Below are 6,273 nucleotides of genomic sequence, written 5' to 3'. Positions count from 1 at the left end.
TTTTTAGCAGAGGATTTTGCACAAAGCAAGATTTTGTCAGGAACACACAAGCTTTCCTGTTAAGTTGTGTTATCACAGAAATGCCTGTTCTTGTCTCCTTGAGCACCTGTATAAGAGTTTCTCTAGGTATATACCTAGCAAAATTATGCTGGTTCACAGACATGCACATTTTTAACTATTCTAAATTCTGCCAAATTAGCTTTCTGCTAATACTTCATGCTATTGGACTTTTTTTTTTTTTTTTTAATCAATATGATATGTATAAAATGTCTTCTTCTGGTGGTTTTAATTTTCATTTCCTTTTTTTTTTTTTTTTGGTTAATTGCTAGCAGAAGGAGCCATGATGCTGTAGCAATGAAGTGCTAGGCTGTTAACCCAAAAGTTGGGGTTTGAACCACCACCCTCTCAGGGAAGAAAGATTTGGCAGTCTTTCACAAAGATTACAGCTTGGAAACTATATGTGGCACTTCTTTGTCCTATAGAGTCACTGTGAGTTGGAATTGACTAGATGGCAATAGGTTTGGCTTTTTGTTCTAATTGGTAGTGAGGCTAAACATAAATTTAATAGCCACTTCACTTTTCTGAATGTTGCCAGTTCAACCCATTGCCAGTTTTTAAAACTTAATTTTTTTGTTGTTTTCTTATTGATTTATAGAAATTCTCCATGTGTTCTGGATATGAATCCTTTGTGTACTGAATTTTGATTTTTATGTTCCACCCTCAGTGACCTCAGTCTCTTATATTTAGTGGATTCTGACTCATAGCGACCCCCATTGGATTTCCTCATCTGTCTTTGATGGAGCAGCTGGTGGGTTTGAACCCCCAATGACCTCTTTGTTAACAACAAAATGCCTTAACCACTACACCACCAGAGCTCCTTCACTCTCTATAGAAGCTTGTTTATTGTATGTCTACTCTAATGTAAAACATTCTGGATTAAATTTGTATTCTGGAGTATATCCTAGGTGCCTGCAGTTTTAAATTCTAGAATTATCTTACACAACTAGAAAAGTCTGAAGCTCAAATGTTCAGATATAGAAACTTCTCTGGGTATGCAAGAGTTCTGAAAGCAGACAGAAAGGGCTGTCCCCTATCCCAACAACTATTGGTGAAATTTACTTCTTTTGCCAGATAGCATAGTGCCTAAGGAACTTGACTGTTAACCAGAAGGCTGGCGGTTCAAATCTACCAGCCACTCCTCGGAAGGAAGGTTGGGCAATCTACTTCCATAGTGATACTGCCTCAGAAACCCAAGGAGGGGTTGCTGTGAGTCAGTCCGGCTCAATGGCATATAACAACAACAACAACATGAAAAAAAGGTTTTTGTAGAAAACATTTAGGAAGGGTGAACATCGTATTTGAATTGTATCCTTTGAAGGTGTCTTAAGCCCAAGAGAAAATAATATACTTTATTAAATTCCACAATTCTCATTTTTAAAATATTCAAGTCATAAGCAGCTCATCGTGCTTGTCCAACAAGTTACCTAACAGAAAATTCTTTAAGGAGAATTGAATTTCAGACTAAATTTTTAAAGTGACATTCTGATTTAAAAAAAAAAAAAAAAACGCAGACACCTAAATCCTAAAAGAAAATACTCAGAGCTTTCTTGGAACTGAAAATTTAGTGTTTGGAAATGTGAGGAAAAGATCTAAGCGCTGGCAAAAGATTGCAATAAAGTAAATGATGTGGTTTTCTCAGGAGTGATTTTGCAACTTGAAACATTCCAAAAAGAGTTACCAATCACAAAGTTTCTTTTAGCTTCCAGTCCTGAGATGCTTGGCATTCACTGAGACCTTACGGACATTTGGATAAATTAAACTTATATTGACATTTTCTAAAAGTTGGCCTGTGTTCCCAGCTGATGTAGGCACCTGTCAAGCACAGAACATTTGCAGGCATTCAATTTTACAACCAATAGATATAGGCATCAAATGGCCCCCTCTACATGATATTCTTGAAAGATGAAGCACACTAAAATTCAAAATACGTCATTTTTCTGATTAAAAAGCAATGATACTTATTAAAGAAAGCTTGGGAAACTTATCCCAATGGAGTAAACATCTATGGACCGTGCAGCACTTCTCAGCTTCTCTGTCCTTGCTTCTGCCATTCTCTTGTGCCATGAAATACTTCCCTTGCTCAGTTCCTCAAGAACAGACCAATTCATTTGTCAAGATTTATTTCTGGTGAATCTCTGTGGGCCAGATGAGGAACAGTCTGGCCCAGGAGGAAGGAAAAAAAAAAAAAAAAAGAACACTGTAGGAGCAACTTCAACATAAATTGGCAGGCATGGTAAGATCCGTATAAAGTAAGTTCTGAAGAAGCTGGAGGATGCTGTCTGAGAGAACAGTGATGATGGGGTAGGTCAGCAGTCTGGAATCTGGGTAGGAAGCAAGCTGAGAGTAAATAGGGATGGAGGGCTCTGTAGGACTGCTGATGCATCAAGTGGACCAGGCTTGGGAGGGGGGACATGTGGGGTTGAGTGGGATGGGTAGTCCAAATTAATTGCCTGAGGATGGTACCTTTTACATTATAAGTACTCAATTCCGTGAACAGCAATTAAGATATATAATATAAGAATATAAGAAATGTTGTCTTGAGGCATTATAAATGAAAAACTTGGGTTTGTATAGCATCTTAACATTTATATACTTTATCCAATTTAAATTTTGTTTTTGTCTCAGAACTCATGTGTGAAATTGGTAGATACTGACATCATTATTAACCCAAACTGAACCAGTTGCCTTGATGTTGACTCCAATTGATGGCAATGCTGTGTGTGTCATAGCAGAAATGTGCTCCATAGGGTTTTCAGTGGCTAATTTTTCAGAAGTATATCACCAAGCTTTTCTTACAGCATACCTTGTGTGGACTTAAACCTTCAACTTTTTGGTTAGCAACGTTTGGACCACCTAAGGTCTCTGACATCATTATTATCACTTTTTATATGTGTGGACTCTGAGGTTTAAGTAGGGGGAGTGGCTGGTTCGAGGTCACACTAGACAGGCAAAACAGGAACTCATTCCCAAGGCTTTGGACCCCACACTTCAGCACTCTCCACCACAGCCTACTGAGCCAATTCTTCCAGAAATGTGATCATCTTGATATGAATATGTCGTGTCAAGATGCCATGTTTAGAAAGAAGTAACTGCTATAAGTAACGTTCAAATGACATCTTCTGAAAAGAATTTAAGAAAAGACTTTGTTTTCTCTTTCTGCGAGGGGTCAAAATGCATTGAGATGCTGTGATGGTAGGTAGTGTTGCAGGTGATTTAAAAGGATGAAAATTGCAAGTTGTATCTTAAATAATAAGTAGCTTAGAAAATATTTTTAAATAAATGGTTTAGGGTAAATTTCCTTAAAGAGTACAAAGAGTTTATTTATATTCATTTTTGTTGGTTTGTTTTACTGCTGTTTACCCTATCCTCCTGATTCATTATATTCCTCTTCATTATCTTAGTAATTTGTTTTATTTGGTTATTTTCATGAAGAGTATTATATACAGGAGCTGCACTAGGGCTATCATATAGAGATGAATCTCATATGGTCCTTGTCCTCAAAAACTCCTTTAGCTGGGCAAGCAAGAAACCCGAAGAACGCCTACCATCTCCCACAGCCTCCTGGAATGAAACACACACACATGCACACACACACGCGCTCTTTATCAATAAGAGACAATAGAAGAATGGTGCTGTTTTTGATTAAATTTAACTTCGGTGGGCTTTTTTTTTTTTTACTTTTTAAACAAAATATAAAAATATTTCAACAAAATACCATATTAATTCAGACCATGAACAATAATATAGACACTAGCACACTATAAACACCAATAAATCAAGAACTTTGGCTTCAGATTGCTTAAACAACCTGCCATTCTTCGAGTATTTTTGCTTGAGGAACAAGATTCCTAGGAAATGAATGAGACAAGTGGCAAAAGTCCCACATCAGAAGTAATTTTCTTCTGCTTTGCCTTTCCTTCCAATGGAGTAAATCTAATTTTTATTCTAGTGGGTGGTCTTGCTAAGGTGTGACTTTAAAACTCCATTCCAGAAAGCACACAATTCCTCATTAGGGGGAGCTTAAGGGTATGTTCTCTCTTTTCCTTTTCTATTTTTTAACTTAAGACTTAAAACTGTATTTCTTAGTAAAACAATTTTAAAACAATAATCACATTCTTTGATTAAATCATTCAATCATTTATATTACTTTGCAACTTTAAAAAAAATTGTATCCATGTTTATTAATTTCATACCATCATTATCCATATTTTACATATTTTTATACACTTATTTTCTGACTTTCCATCCTCTTATTTTTCTTACATATTTTCCAATGCATCTGCAATTATCTTTTAAGTTATTTTGAGAAGAAGTAGCTTTTACCTTTATCAGAATATTTCTTTTTGTCGAACAAATGAAGTGTAGTGGGCTGCCCAGCTAACCTTGGATATCCCATTGGGACAATTAATTCCAACATTTACAATTCTTCTTTTCTATACATTTACATTGTTTTCAGAGTTTGAAATTTTGAACAATACTCTTATAATTATCTTGGTACATAATTTTTCCCTTTTAATTTTATTAAGATAAAATCTGAGAGGCAAATTTTTCTGAGAGGAGTGTTTAAAAAAAAAAGTGATATTGTGTTGTCAGATTTCTTTCTGAGGAAGTGAACCAATTTTCATTGCCATCAACAAAACAGGAGTTCTCTGTTTCCCCAAAGCCCTGCCAGTAATGAGTTCTGTAATTTTGATTCAATATGAATTTCTTTAAACATTAGAAAAGGTGGCTTTTACATTGGATGCTGGTGTCTTACCAGCTTTTTTTCACATGTGTCCCTTGAGCATTTTATGTTTGATCCTGTCGTGAGGAATTTGTATAAATTCTTCACCTATTTTAGATAGGATATCATGCTGGGTAGAATGGGAGGTCAGAAAAAAGCGGAAGACCCTCAGTGGGATGAATTGACACAGTAGGCTCAAGTATAGCAAAGATCATGAGGATGGGGCAGGACTAGGCAGTGTTTTGTTTTCTTGTACATAGGATTGTTATGAGTCAGAACTGACTCTACAGCACCCAACAACAACATTTTTTGATAGTAAGTATTTGTCTATCATTTTTTTCAGTTATTGTTCATTATTCCATGATTTTTAGAAATCTAGTTATATCAACCTGACTTTTCTATTGCTTAAATAAGAAAATCATTTTCATGCATAGTTCTCTAGTTTTGTCCTGGTTTTCCTGTTACTATTATTACTATCATCTAACTGTTTAATCCACCCACTGTTTATTGTGGTAATAAGTTTGCAGTCTAGGTCTAAGTTATTTTTTTTTTTAAATGTGATTTCTAAGTATCCCAAAGCATTCATTAAATAATTATTAGTTCTCTATTTGCTTTTTAATTTTTCATTATTTATCAAATTTTTATGTATGGTAGTCTACTCCTACATTCTCTGTTGTGTGTAAATTTGTTTCTCTTTTATTATTATTCTTCTTGTTGTTATTGAAACCCAAACCATAGATTACTGTTTATGAGGGTACTTTTTTTTCTCACTGTGCATGCAAAATCTTTTGAGTCTTAAATGACAAATAGAAACCTGTTAATAACACAGTGAGATCATAAGTGATTTTTATTTTATTTACACTTTTCTGTATTTTCTTATTTTTTTCAGTAAACAGACATTTTATTTTACTTGGTTGTGGTATTTTATAATGAGGAAGAAGCTTTAAAAATTGTATTTGCCATTTGAACCTATTTATTATATATATATATATTTGGAATAGTTTTCATCAGATTGTATAAATATTTGTATAAGTTTGATGGAAAGTAAACCAGACCTAAAAATTAATGCAGGAAAGCATATTATTATTTATATTCAGTCACTCCATCTAGTGTAGTTGCTTGTCTTCTTTTATATATCCTTTAGAAGTTTAGAATATTTTTTGGTTTTTTATTTTGCACATCTCAAGTTAGGGTAATTCTTGAATACTATAAAATTTTTGTTGATGTTATGAATAGGATTGCCTAGAATGAATTACCAGTTACTTGCAGGTTTATACTACATATGCTATGAATTTTCAGATGGTATTCATCTGAACTCTTTTTTGGGCTCTTTATTTCTAATGTTTTTAACTGGAATTCTTCATTTCTTTAGGCTGAACTTCAGATAATGATGCTCTTTCTTAATTCATAATATTGACTCTATAGGGAGCTTTGGTGGCATAGTGCCTAAGGTATTTGACTGCTAACCAGAAGGCTGGCAGTTCAAACCC

This window comes from Orycteropus afer, unplaced genomic scaffold, assembly GCF_000298275.1.
Source record: "Orycteropus afer afer isolate SDZICR_OR568_19922 unplaced genomic scaffold, OryAfe1.0 scaffold00019, whole genome shotgun sequence".
NCBI classification, from domain to species: Eukaryota; Metazoa; Chordata; class Mammalia; order Tubulidentata; family Orycteropodidae; genus Orycteropus; species Orycteropus afer.
Note: the sequence above shows the minus strand (reverse complement) of the source record.